Genomic DNA, 14,517 nt, shown 5'->3' with positions numbered 1-14,517 from the left:
CCACCCTTTAAAACGCAAAAGCAGTCCCACTAATTCACTTAATTATCTCTCAAATGTTTTTAAATGATTAAGAAATGAATTTTTAGAGACCATTCATCAAATATTTGATATATGCCCATTTGTTTGACATATAATTATTTCTGTGGAAATTCTCATTTTATTTTTATTTTATTAATAACATCCAGTATTTGATGTTATTAAAAACGATAAAATAAAATGGATTTGTATCGAAATACATTAGGCTGCATTAAATCTCAAATGTACAATGAATATTTGAAAATCCATATGTTTTATAATTATTAAAATTTTCTTTTTAGTTTATAAATTAAGGTATTTTAAAGTTCTTGCAGTTAATATGGAAGTTAAGAGTATTTGACTTAAACATAACCCAGTAAAGACAGATGTCATGTAATTAAGAAGGGGAACTTTGAGGAACTTTTCAAAGCTCTGACTTCACCAATGATCTGAAACTTGAAGCTCATCAACAGATCATCAAGTTTTGTGGGAAGTCCTGGAGTCATGCTGAAATCTTTTCTTGTTTTAGACATACAGTGCCACAATAGCAAGGAATTCTTCTTCAAGTGCTGGTCCCAATGGGTATTCACTGTGGGTGTACATGCGCTCCAGGTGCCCAACTTCGGAAATTCTTCTGTAGCAGTATTCTTAAGTAGATTAGTGAAAATCAGTATACTGTCCCAAAAGATAGGAGATTTCTGTCAATAAAGCTGTCAGATGAATAAAAAAAATCATTTTTAGAGACTTTCTGATGAGAGTATACTATGAGAGCAAATCCCATTTGAAAACTTAGCATTAGCCATTCTTTTTTATGAAAGGAGATTGCTACTCTTAGCACATGAGCCAAATATTTCCATCTTCTTTTCTGGATAACTTTAGAGATAAGGGACTGTTGAACTTTGTTGAATCTTGGAATTTGTTATAAATATATTCCATTTAATACCTAGTATTTTTCTAAGGCATTTGCTTTTGTATGTATTTAGATATCTGTGTATACCTTTGGTGGGTTTCCAGCTTTCTCATCCATATGTTAAAATGAAAATAACATTCCGCTGAAGATTCATAGTTTGGTCTTTAAATTGTAGATTTTCAATGACCAAATTTATTTAAGCTGGTAAATGCAGCTGCTGCCTTGCAAGTTTGTGACATTGTGCTCACCGCAAATGTGGTTGGCAGGAAAAAAAATTGGGTTGGGGCTCTTTTAGGGGGTCCCTACTGCATTTGGGTTATGAGGGAAGGGAATGGGGTATTTACTAGAGCGGAGTTGAGGGGGGAACAGGAAGTGGCTGGACAGATGGGTGGGAAATTGGCAGACCTCATTTGTCTTCAATAGAGCTGTGCAAATTTATAGTGTTAGGGAAGTTGGCTTTATATGGTCACATTGCTTAACAAGCTCTGCAGTTGGTTAATGCTAAATTAGGAGATGTTGTGGTGAGGCTCTCTCGCCCTTGGAGTGTTTGCTTGTGCTTCATGTTGCTGCTATCTCCATCTTCAATGCTTCAGTGCTTCCTGCAGGCTGCCTGCCTCTCACTCTAGATCTTCTGTAGCTCAGTTCTCCAGCCAAGCCACCAAGTTCAAACCTCTTCTGGGACATCACAGACAAGACCATATGAATCTGGATACTTCTCCTGCCCTCTTGGCCTACTGAAGTCCTTTCCTCATACTTACACCAACCCTATCTTGGGGCTTCCCCTGCGGGAGCCTACATTCCCCCTGTAGTCTGCTGCCTTACATTATCTCAATCTGTTATGCTAACACTAGGCTTCTCTCAGCCAGAGACCCCTGTCTCTTCTGGAGTCTCTCCCCAAACTGAGCTTCTTAAGGCTTAGTTCCGCCACCTGTGGCAGGGAGCCAGTTAGCTACTTATCTCCCCGGGTGCAAAGTATGACTAATTGGGTTCATCTTTCCAGGTGGTAGGGGTAAGCCCCATCACAGATGTTTATATTCCAACAAATTCCAATTTAGTATGTTAAAGATGTTCATCTAATTACTAGCTGATAGCAGCAGTGTGCTGTATAAGTTAGAACCAATCTGTTAACAAACAGCAAGTCTATACTAAGAGGAAATAATATTTTCCTCAATGACAATTTCTCTCTGAAGGTACTCAGTTGTTCCTTCATTAGTAAAAATTTAATGACATTTTCACTGCCCTGGGAGACAAAGGAGGAAGAAAAGAAGCTTTGGTGTGCTGAAGTATGAGGAAAACTTTTATTTTTGCTCTTGTATTCAAAGTTTTAACTAACACTTAAGAAAATAATAAAACATATATCGTAGCAAAATATATGCACAATACAATGTGTCAAAGACTTCACTCAAATGTAACCTTGTTCTGAAGTGCAAGAGTTTAATGCATCTAGTAGCCTTAGTACATTTTCACCTCTGCACTTTGGTATTTTAAATGCCAAGTTTTAGCTAGATATGAAGTTGTAATGAATTCTGTCATTTCATAGTGTTTTTTTTAAAAAGTGTTCTCTCTCATGATGAGTGAAAATGGAAAATAAGGATTTTCTTTATAATCTTTTCACTTTGTTGAATGAGAAAGAGTTAGCAACATACTTTTGGAAATTTAGAATTGTTTAATTTGAGGCTGACTGAACAGATGAGCAAAGAAAAGCTCCAGCTTGATGATGATATATTTAATTGTTTTAAGAAGTATTATTTTTATTTTGCTTTGTAACTACTTATCTAATTTTACTGCTATATATTCTGTAATGTTGTGCTATTGAGAAAAACATTTCAAAGCTGAATAAAAATCAAATACTTGCTGTGACAGAATATACTTGTGTCCACTATCGTAATTATCTTTGTGTAAAGTTTGACTGATGAGGTATTGTTAGAAATCTCATAATTTGCTAGTCATTATTGTCCTGGTAAAAGAAGTGTGGTGACACTGTATGTAAAGTTATAAGATTCCACAGTGTGGTGTTACTAAAACATATTCTAAGTCTGGGGAGTGATCAAACCACTTCCTCAGAGACAAAGGGAAAGCTGATGCCTCAGCCAGTTATAAACAAGGCTAAAGTGCCTGTCATGAATAGTTAGTAAAGGGTTAAAGCATAGTACCTGGTGGGCACCTGACCTGAGGACCAATCAGGGAAGAGAATTTGAAACTCCTAGGAGGGAACTTTTCCCTCTGTTTGGGGGGGGTCTTTGTCTTTGGCCGTTTGGAATTACAAGAGTCCAGATGTTTTAATCAAGTCTACCAGCTTCCACCTTTCTGAACTAATTTCTTCTAGTCAAGATAGTGAGTATTAGAAAGATACTTTGTGTCCTTATCTAATAATCCTATGTTTGCAATTCTGTGTGTTTGTTATTGATTATTCTTAATTCTGCTTGTACTGGTTGTACTGAGAAAGAGAGAGGATTCTCTCCAGAACGTAGCAAGGTTATACCCTATGAGTGTCCAGCTTGGACTCATAGAGATTCTGTATTTTCTTGTTTTTCTTTTAATAAATTCTTTCTATAAAGATTTGATTAAATCCCTTCTACTGTGGATCGGGGAAGGGGCCGAGACACTCTCTCTCAGTGATTCACAGAGTTGAATCAGTGTATATCTCTCCAGAGTGGCTGGGAGAGAGAGGGAGGGGGGGGAAGTGGGCTGCTTCCCTGTGTGTGTGAGATTCAAGGAGTTTGAATCAAGGTATCTCTGTCTCCGGAGCAGGCTGGAGAGAGGGAAGAGGGGGGAGGGGGAAGGTTCCTCCTCTGTGAATTGATCTGTGTTCCCAGGGAGTGTCTTTGAAGGGAGACAGGGGGGAAACAGGGGTGTCCCGGCCCACGAAATTGACCGGGTGGTGGCAGCAAAAGGGGAGACCTACCCTAGGATTTTAGGGTGGGGGAATACATGCGGGTCCTCACTTTGAAACTGCCCAGTTTCAAGTGAGGGTAGACTCTGACATGGTGGCAGTGGTGTTTCGGACCCAGAGAGAGAGGCAAGGCTTTTCTACCAGAGGCACTCTGAGGCAGTTTCAGGGTTAGAAGTATTTTCAGTTTTTTGCAGGGCTTTCTGTTACAAAGCCCTCCTGCTGAGCGGTGCTATCGTCCATTGTGATACGAGGTACCACTCAGGATTCCTAAGGTGGGGGGAAGTGCTCGCCAAAGTACATTCCCATCCAGCAGGAAAAACAGGTTTGGGGGGGGAAGTGCTCCTCAAAGTACGTTTCCCATCCAGCTGGAAAAACAGGTTTGGGGGGGGAGATAACCCTCCAGCCAGGTTTTTTTTTCTCCTGGGTCTTTTGAAATGCTCAAAAGGCAGGAGAACACAGATCCCTGAGGGAAATAGACCAGGCTTTTCTCACAGGTATTGAGTCAGCAGCTCAGAAGGAGAGGGAGACAGAGAAATTTTTTTTTTTAATCTTTCCCTCTTTCTCAGTACAAAACAGTGACAGTCCACAAACCACAGTTTGCTATACAGAGGCTTGATTTATCTTTCTTTACTCAAGTTATCATAGCCAGGGTTAGGGACTGTCAAACACCACAAACAGTTCACTGACTGCAGAGGGGTGTGGCCAGCACCAGGACACAGACACAATGAGTGCCAAGGCCGCATCTAAACTGGAAACAAGACAAAAAGAACTGCAATTACAAGACATGGAATTACAATTAAAACTCAAGGAGATTGAAATGAAAGAAAAGGCCAAAGAGGCTGAGCACAAGAGAGAAATGGAGAAAATACAAGCCAAAGAGGCTGAGCTCAAAAGACAACTGGAGTTGAAAGACAAAGAACTGGAAATCCAGAGACAGGCTCTGGAATTAGAAAAAGCTAAACAGCAAACTCCACCCAATCCAATCCCTCTTCAACCTACTGATCAACCTTCTCGGAGAAAATTTCCCGCCTACAGGGCAGGGGATGATGTTGAGGCCTTTTTAGAAAACTTTGAGAGGGCCTGTATTGGATACCATCTTCCTAAAGAACAATACATGCTGGAGCTGAGGTCACAGCTCAGCGGACAATTATCCCTGGTGGCAGCTGAAATGCCTAGAGACCAGATGGACGACTTTCCACTGTTCCTAACCAAGGCCAGATTCAGAATGGGCATCACCCCTGATCACGCCCGTCAGCGTTTCAGAGCCCAGAAATGGAAACCAGAGATGTCATTTCCAGAGCACGCTGCTTACCTGGAAAAACACTATTTCTCCTGGATATCAGGATCCAAGGTTAAGGAGCTAGACGACCTACACCTCCTGATATTGATGGAACAGTTCCTAGATGGTGTTCCTGAGAACATTAGATGCTACATCCAAGATGGTAAACCAAAAACTCTCACTGAGGCAGGAGAGATTGGAGCCAGATGGATGGCATCGGTAGACAACACGAAAGCTACTGCCAAAGGGAGCGAATCACACAAGGTACCCACCGAGACTAAACCTTACCATCGAGGGCCAATCAAACCCACACCTACAACCCAAGGACAGTCACACTCTACCTCTTCTTCTACCTCACCAGTTTCCAGTAAACCAACACAACCCCGTGACCCATCAAGTGGGCAATGTTTTGGATGCAATGAACTGGGGCATATCAAAGCCAAATGCCCAAAGAACCTGAACCAGGTCCAACTCCTTGCACCTGCACACCAAGGAAACCCGGAATTAGATATCTCTCAAATACCCGTATGCTTTAGGGAAACTTTGAGAGTGGACGGAAAGGAAGTCATCACATGGAGAGACACTGCAGCACATGTGTCAGCTATCCACCGAACCTTCGTGGACCCCAAATTCATCAACCCGAAAACCAAAGTGACAGTTCGCCCCTTCATGTCAAAACCTGTAACATTACCTACAGTGCGGTTACCTGTCCAGTACAAGGGCTGGTCAGGGACGTGGACTTTTGCTGTCTATGACAATTATTCTGTCCCCATGATACTGGGCAACCACTTGGCCCATCACGTTGAGCCGCCAGAAACAGAGGGAGTGGTTACACGCAGCCAAACCAGACGAGCTGCTGCACCCATCCCTGTTCCTGAGCCATCCACCGGGACCCCGTCTGTGTTACCAGAGACCCAGACAGAGGTGGTGGAACCGGATCCCAGGCCAACACCTACAGCAGCCATAGTACATCCAGTCCCAGAACCGGAACTGGAAGAGCAACCAGCGCCAGCACTGGCGCCAGCGCTTGCAACTCCACCGCCAGAGGGCGCCAACGGGCCTGAACTGGCAGAAGCAGCAAACAACCCTACCCTAGAGGCTCAGCCGGAGCCTGAAATAACACCTCGTGGACCAGCGGAGAGCGGTTCACAGTCAACAGAAACAATCTCATCACCTACATCACGTCCAGAGGAACTGGTGTCTCCCGCCTCAAGGGAACAGTTCCAGACTGAGCAGGAAGCCGATGACAGCCTCAAGAAAGCATGGGCGGCGGCACGCAGCAACCCACCGCCTCTCAGCTCCACTAACCGATCCCGGTTCGTTGTGGACCAAGGACTTTTATACAAGGAATGTCTTTCTGGTGGACACCAGGAGGGCTGGCATCCTCAAAAACGGTTGCTAGTTCCAACGAAGTACCGGGAAAAGCTCTTAAGCTTAGCCCATGATCATCCCAGTGGCCATGCTGGGGTGAACCGAAGCAAAGACAGGTTGGGAAGGTCCTTCGAGTGGGAGGGGATGAGCAAGGACGTTGCCAAGTATGTCCGGTCTTGTGAGGTATGCCAAAAGGTAGGAAAACCTCAAGACCAGGTCAAGGCCCCTCTCCAGCCACTTCCCATAATTGAGGTCCCATTTCAGCGAGTAGCTGTGGATATTATGGGTCCTTTCCCAAAAAAGACCCCCAGAGGAAAGCAGTACATACTGACTTTTGTGGACTTTGCTACCAGATGGCCGGAAGCAGTAGCTCTAGGCAACACCAGGGCTCAAACTGTGTGCCAGGCCTTAACTGACATTTTTACCAGGGTGGGTTGGCCCTTCGAGGTTCTAACAGATTTGGGAACAAATTTCCTTTCAGGGACCATGAAAGACCTGTGGGAAACTCATGGGGTGCATCATTTGGTTGCCACCCCGTACCACCACCAAACTAATGGCCTAGTGGAAAGGTTTAATGGAACATTGGGGGCCATGATCCGCAAATTCGTCAATGAACACTCCAATAATTGGGATCTAGTGTTACAACAGTTGCTGTTTGCCTACAGGGCTGTTCCACATCCGAGTTTAGGATTCTCACCATTCGAGCTGGTGTATGGCCATGAGGTTAAGGGGCCATTACAGCTGGTAAAGCAGCAATGGGAGGGGTTTACACCTCCTCCAGGGACTAACATTCTGGACTTTGTAAGCAACCTTCAAAACACCCTCCGAGACTCTTGGGCCCTTGCTCGAGAGAACTTAAGAGATGCTCAAGCGGAGCAAAAGGTCTGGTATGATCGACATGCCAAGGAGCGGTCCTTCAAGGTAGGAGACCAGGTCATGGTCTTGAAGGCGCAACAGGCCCATAAGATGGAAGCATCCTGGGAAGGACCATACATGGTCCAGGAGCGCCTGGGAGCTGTTAACTACCTCATAACAGTCCCTGATTCCTCTTTAAAGCCTAAAGTGTTTCATGTTAACTCTCTAAAGCCCTTTTATCCCAGAGAATTACAGGTCTGTCACTTTACAGTTCAGGAAGGAGATGACACCGAGTGGCCTGAAGGTGTCTACTACGAAGGTAAAAGAAATGGTGGTGTGGAAGAGGTGACCCTCTCCACAACCCTGCAACGTCTGCAGCGGCAACAGATCAAGGAGCTGTGCACTCACTTCGCGCCCTTGTTCTCAGCCAACCCAGGACGGACTGAGCAAACCTGCCACTCCATTGACACAGGTAATGCTCACCCGATTAGGACCCCACCCTACCGGGTGTCACCTCATGCCAAAGTTGCTATTAAACAGGAGATTGACAACATGTTGGAGATGGGTATCATCCGCCCTTCTACCAGTGCATGGGCATCTCCAGTGGTTCTGGTTCCCAAACCAGATGGGGAAATACGCTTTTGTGTGGACTACCGTAAGCTAAATGCTGTAACTCGTCCAGACAACTATCCAATGCCACGCACTGATGAGCTATTGGAAAAGTTGGGACGTGCCCAGTTCATCTCTACCATTGACTTAACCAAGGGGTACTGGCAAGTACCACTGGATGAACCCGCCAGGGAAAAATCTGCCTTCATCACCCATGCAGGGGTGTATGAATTTAATGTGCTTCCATTCGGACTGCGGAATGCACCTGCCACCTTCCAAAGGCTGGTGGATGGTCTACTAGCGGGATTGGGAGACTGTGCAGTTGCATACCTCGATGATGTGGCCATTTTTTCTGATTCATGGCCCGAACACCTAGAACATTTGAAAATGGTTTTTGAGCGCATCAAGCAGGCAGGACTTACTGTTAAGGCCAGAAAGTGTCAAATAGGCCAAAACAGAGTGACTTACCTAGGACACCAGGTGGGTCAAGGAACCATCAACCCCCTACAGGCCAAGGTGGAGGCTATCCAACAGTGGCCTGTCCCAAGGTCAAAGAAACAGGTCCAATCCTTCTTAGGTTTGGCCGGATATTACAGGCGATTTGTACCACACTACAGCCAAATCGCTGCCCCACTAACTGATCTGACCAGGAAAACCCAGCCAAATGCAGTTAAGTGGACTGATGAGTGTCAGAAAGCCTTTACCCAGCTTAAGGCGATGCTCATGTCGGACCCTGTATTAAGGGCCCCAGACTTTGACAAACCTTCCTAGTTACCACCGATGCATCTGAACATGGGGTAGGAGCGGTACTAATGCAGGAAGGACCGGATCACAACTTCCATCCTGTCGTGTTTCTCAGCAAGAAACTGTCTGAGAGGGAAAGCCACTGGTCCATCAGTGAAAAAGAATGTTACGCCATTGTGTATGCCTTGGAAAAGCTACGCCCATACGTTTGGGGCCGGCAGTTCCAGCTACAAACTGACCATGCTGCGCTAAAGTGGCTTCACACCAACAAGGGAAACAACAAGAAACTTCTCCGCTGGAGCTTAGCTCTCCAAGACTTTGACTTTGACATTCAACACATTTCAGGAGCTTCCAACAAAGTTGCTGATGCACTCTCTCGTGAAAGTTTCCCAGAATCAAGTGGCTAAAAACTGTTCTTAATATGTTTTCATGCTTAGTAGTCGATGTAATAGTGCATGTGTTTTATTACTCTGGTTGTTTTACAGTTCTAGGAGGAAATCGCCGCCAGTGGATCCCACTGTGACGATTTGGGGGGCGTGTCATGAATAGTTAGTAAAGGGTTAAAGCATAGTACCTGGTGGGCACCTGACCTGAGGACCAATCAGGGAAGAGAATTTGAAACTCCTAGGAGGGAACTTTTCCCTCTGTTTGGGGGGAATTTCTTCTAGTCAAGATAGTGAGTATTAGAAAGATATTTTGTGTCCTTATCTAATAATCCTATGTTTGCAATTCTGTGTGTTTGTTATTGATTATTCTTAATTCTGCTTGTACTGGTTGTACTGAGAAAGAGAGAGGATTCTCTCCAGAACGTAGCAAGGTTATACCCTATGAGTGTCCAGCTTGGACTCATAGAGATTCTGTATTTTCTTGTTTTTCTTTTAATAAATTCTTTCTATAAAGATTTGATTAAATCCCTTCTACTGTGGATCGGGGAAGGGGCCGAGACACACTCTCTCAGTGATTCACAGAGTTGAATCAGTGTATATCTCTCCAGAGTGGCTGGGAGAGAGAGGGAGGGGGGGGGAAGTGGGCTGCTTCCCTGTGTGTGTGAGATTCAAGGAGTTTGAATCAAGGTATCTCTGTCTCCGGAGCAGGCTGGAGAGAGGGAAGAGGGGGGAGGGGGAAGGTTCCTCCTCTGTGAATTGATCTGTGTTCCCAGGGAGTGTCTTTGAAGGGAAACAGGGGTGTCCCGGCCCACGAAATTGACCGGGTGGTGGCAGCAAAAGGGGAGACCTACCCTAGGATTTTAGGGTGGGGGAATACATGCGGGTCCTCACTTTGAAACCGCCCAGTTTCAAGTGAGGGTAGACTCTGACAGTGCCATTACCTACTAAATGGCCATTTTGGGGGGCAGGAAAGGGGGTAGGGGGTGAAAAAATCTACATTTTAGAGACTGTCCAGAGACTGCCTATTGCCATGCTCTAAGCTGGGGATGCTTCTCAAAGTTGGGAGAGGACTATAAAAAGAAGGGGCAGACACCCCAAGGGGCCCCCTCCTCCTCGCTCTCTGTCCATTGTTTCAATACACCAGAAGGAACAAAGGAAGCAGCCATTAAACAGAAGGAGGAGTTCTGGCCTAAGAAGTGTGTCCAGTAAGCCTGTTTGAGAGACTGTGGTGAGAAAAACTTTACTCTGAACTTGACATAGTTTAAGTTAGGCATTAGTTGCATTCTATCTTTATTTTTCTTGTAATCGTTTGATATTTATACTTCATGACTTCTATTCACTTAAAATCTCTCTCTTTTTAGTTAATAAACTTGTTTAATTGTTTTATCTAATCCAGTGTGTTTGAAATGAAGTGTTTGAGAAGCTCCATTTAGGAGTGGCAAGTTACGTGCATATCATTTCTATTATTTAAATGATGGACTTTATATAAGCTACTGTTAGCAAAAGACTCAAAAAGTAATAGCAAATTTTTTTTAAGTACATCAGAAGCGGGAAGCCTGCTAAACAACCAGTAGGGCCACTGGACGACTGAGGTGCTAAAGAAGCACTCAAGGAGGATAAGGCCATTGCAGAGAAACTAAATGAATCTTTTGCAGCGGTCTTCACAGCTGAGGATGTGAGGGAGATTCCCAAACCTGAGCCTTTCTTTTTAGGTGACATATCTGAGGAACTGTCCCAGATTGAGGTATCATTAGAGGAGGTTTTGGAACAAATTGATAAATTAAACAGCAATAAGTCACCAGGACCAGATGGTATTCGTCCAAGAGTTATGAAGGAACTCAAATGTGAAATTGCAGAACTACTAACGGTGTCATTTGTAACCTATCATTTAAATCAGCTTCTGTACCAAATGACTGCAGGATAGCTAATGTAATTAGCCAATGCCAATTTTTAAAAAGGGCTCCAGAAATGTTCCCAGCAATTACAGGCCTGTAAACCTGACTTCAGTACCGGGCAAACTGGTTGAAACTATATTAAAGAACAATATTGTCAGACATATAGATAAACATAATTTGTTGAGGTAGAGTCAACGTGGTTTTAGTAAAGGGAAATCATGCCTCACCAATCTACTAGAATTCTTTGAGGGAATCAACAAGGGGACCAAGGAGAATCGAGTGGATATAATGTACTTAGATTTTCAGAAAGCCTTTGACGAGGTCCCTCACCAAAGGCTCTTATGCAAAGTAAGATGTTACAGGATAAGAGGGAAGGTGTTCTCATGGATTGGTAACTGGTTGAAAGATAGGAAACAATGGGTAGGTATAAATGGTCAGTTTTCAGAATGGATAGAGGAAAATAGTGGTGTCCCCCGGAGGGTCTGTTCTGAGACCAGTCCTATTCAACATGTTCATAAATGATCTGGGAAAAGGGATAAACAGTGAGGTGGCAAAATTTTCAGATGATACAAAATTACTAAAGATAGTTAAAACCCAGGCAGACTGCAAAGAGCTACAAAAGGATCTCTCAAAGCTGGGTGACTGGGCATCAAAATGGCACAGGAAGTTTAATGTTGATAAATGCAAAGTAATGCACATTGGAAAGCATAATCCCAACTATACATATCAAATGATGGGGTTTAAATTAGCTGTTGCCATTCAAGAATGAGATCTTGGAGTCATTGTGGATAGTTCTGTGAAAACATCCACTCAATGTGCAGCAGCAGTCAAGAAAGCAAACAGAATGCTGGGAATAATTAAGAAAGGGATAGATAATAGGACAGAAAATACCATGTTGCCTCTATATAAATCCCTGGTATGCCCACATCTTGAATACTGCATGCAAATATGGTCGCCCCATCTCAAAGAAGATGTATTGGAATTGGAAAAGGTTCAGAAAAGGGCAACAAGAATGATTAGGGATATGGAATGGCTTCCATATGAGGAGAGATTAATAAGACCAGGACTTTTCAGCTTGGAAAAGAGACGGCTAAGGGGAGATATGATTGAGATCTATAAAATCATGAGTGGTGTAGAGAAAGTAGATAAGGAAGTGTTGTTTACTACTTCTCATAACACAAGAACATAAGACAAGGGGTCACCAAATGAAATTAATAGGCAGCAGGTTTAAAACAAATAAAAGGAAGTATTTCTTCACACAACGCACAGTCAATCTGTGGAACTCCTTACCAGAGGATGTTGTGAAGGCCTAGACCATAAAAGGGTTCAAAAAAGAACTAGATAAATTCATGGAGGATAGGTCCATCAATGGCTATTAGCCAGGATAGGCAGGGATGGTGTCTCTAGCCTCTGTTTGCCAGAAGCTAGGAATGAGCAACAGGGATGGATCACTTGATGATTACCTGTTCTGTTCATTCCCTCTGGGGCACCTGGCACTGGCCACTGTCGGAAGACAGGATACTGGGGTAGATGGACCCTTGTTCTGACCCAGTAAGGCCAGTCTTATATTCTTATGTTAATGTTTTGGTAATAAGCTGACACGGATAAGAGTGCATAGTATACCTACTGAATTCTGTTGTCAACTGCAGGTGCTTAGCATCTCTGAAAATGAGGCCATTTCTTAATTAAATAAAAATTAAAAATTGCAGCCCAAGCGTGTCTGGGCCACAAGGATGTCTGAGAGCTCTGACTTCCACAGCACTATTACATAGTGGATATCTTTTCTCAATATGGTTTGAAAGTTAGAATGGAGGAATTGTTTTGTCATAGTCAGGTATCCTAGAAATCTATTTGCTATGGAAAAACACAAAATTTGCATTTTTACAGAGAATCTTTAGTTTTTACATTTTATGGAAAAAATAAAAACATATATTAACTATTAACTAAACTTTACTCAAAGCACCAGTGTCACTTAATCAGTGTGTGCAACCTCTCCTTCTTGTGGTTGATTTTTGAATGTGCTTTAAATGTATATAGCGAAACATATTCCAATAAACTGCTTCTGGCATATAGAGGTTTGTATTTTAATGCCTCTCAAATTTCACTTCAGCCTCCAGACATGAGTAATTAAAGTTATAAAAAGATGCTGAAAAATGTAAAAATCACCCTCTGAAGATTGTCACTGAGTTTGGCAAGGACAAATTTCATGTTGATAGTAATGTACTGTATGCAGCAAAGCTACAGATTACAAATTGAAAGTCTATTAATTTTATTTTATTATCATAATTGATGGCAGTGGTAAGCTTAAAAATTGTAAATATATCCATAAAACATTGTGTTCAACTGATACCTATATATATTCTGGCTAGGGAAACTAAAGTTCAGCATTTCATTTTAATCGTGGCTTTTTATGTTTTTCTTTATCTGATTTCTTTTTAATTATGGAAAACTAGGATCCCTTCTTATAATCCATGGGCCTGATCATATATTCAGTTTTACCCATCACAAGCTACTGTAGATTGCTGTGCACACATTCATTGCTAGGAACCTGTCCCATGAATATCTGTTCTAATTCTAAAAGCTGTGCTGTATCAGTAATGGGACTATCAGAAGCAAAGTGGGATTGCAAATCTGTTTCTATAATGTTCTTCCAGACTACAACTACGTCTGTTTGATAGCAGTACTGATGTTTGAGTTCAGGGAACAAACCGAAAGCTGTTTTATGCTTTTGTGTGCAGTTTTTCAGCAAAATGCTATTTGTGCTAAAATCTGTGTCAATTCTCTACACTATGATTGAACATTAGGATTATTTTAAAGCTTTTTTTTAATAAATCCTTAACAGAAATATTCTGTTCAAGTATATAGTAATTCGTTGCTTATAGCATCCCCTTTCATTGTTCACAAAAATTCTCATTAAATCCTAAACATAGCATATGCTATTTGTAAAATTGTTAGAATCAGGTTCTTTTCCTTAAATTGCACCTACCACAACCCCCTCAGGATATCTGTGTTTACTAGTCCTCCTGTGATTGCACATTTTGTAGTAAACATGTTACTAAAATATCTACTTTATTTAGTGTGATTGGAAGTGTACAGGTTGAAATCCAAATCCCTCCCCCCAAATAGTTGAAATAAAAACACTAAATTTCAGATCACCTTTTGTTCTTAAGATCAGAAATCTTCTCAAAATATAATGTAATTGGATAATCATAGAATCACAGAATCATAGGACTGGAGGGGACCTCGAAAGGTCATCTAGTCTAGTCCCCTGCATTCATGGCAGGACTAAGTATTATCTAGACCATCCATGACAGGTACTTGTCCAACCTGCTCTTAATGGTTTGACTGAATTGTTTAACTGTTTGTATTCAGTGACTTGGATTTTAATTGTCTTTCCATCTTGCTGAGAGTCCTGAAATTATATCATTCAGTTTATACGTACATAGTTTTTTGCAGGGCAGTTACTTTCTTTGTGGATGACAGCAGGGTACAAAAGTTTACAAAAGAAATCCAGTTCATCAGCCAGAAAGCTATCAAAGAGAAGATATCTGGAAAATAGA

General features: G+C 42.5%; 1 protein-coding gene across 1 annotated transcript in view; it reads left to right on the top strand.

Moving 5' to 3' along the window:
- ASCC3 (activating signal cointegrator 1 complex subunit 3) overlaps positions 1-14,517 on the top strand; it is a 492,957-nt gene that overhangs the window by 289,877 nt on the left and 188,563 nt on the right. The gene's annotated exons all lie outside the window — the stretch shown is intronic.

This window comes from Mauremys mutica, chromosome 3 (genome assembly GCF_020497125.1).
Source record: "Mauremys mutica isolate MM-2020 ecotype Southern chromosome 3, ASM2049712v1, whole genome shotgun sequence".
Classification (NCBI taxonomy): Eukaryota; Metazoa; Chordata; order Testudines; family Geoemydidae; genus Mauremys; species Mauremys mutica.
This window is presented reverse-complemented; position numbering and strand designations above follow the sequence as displayed.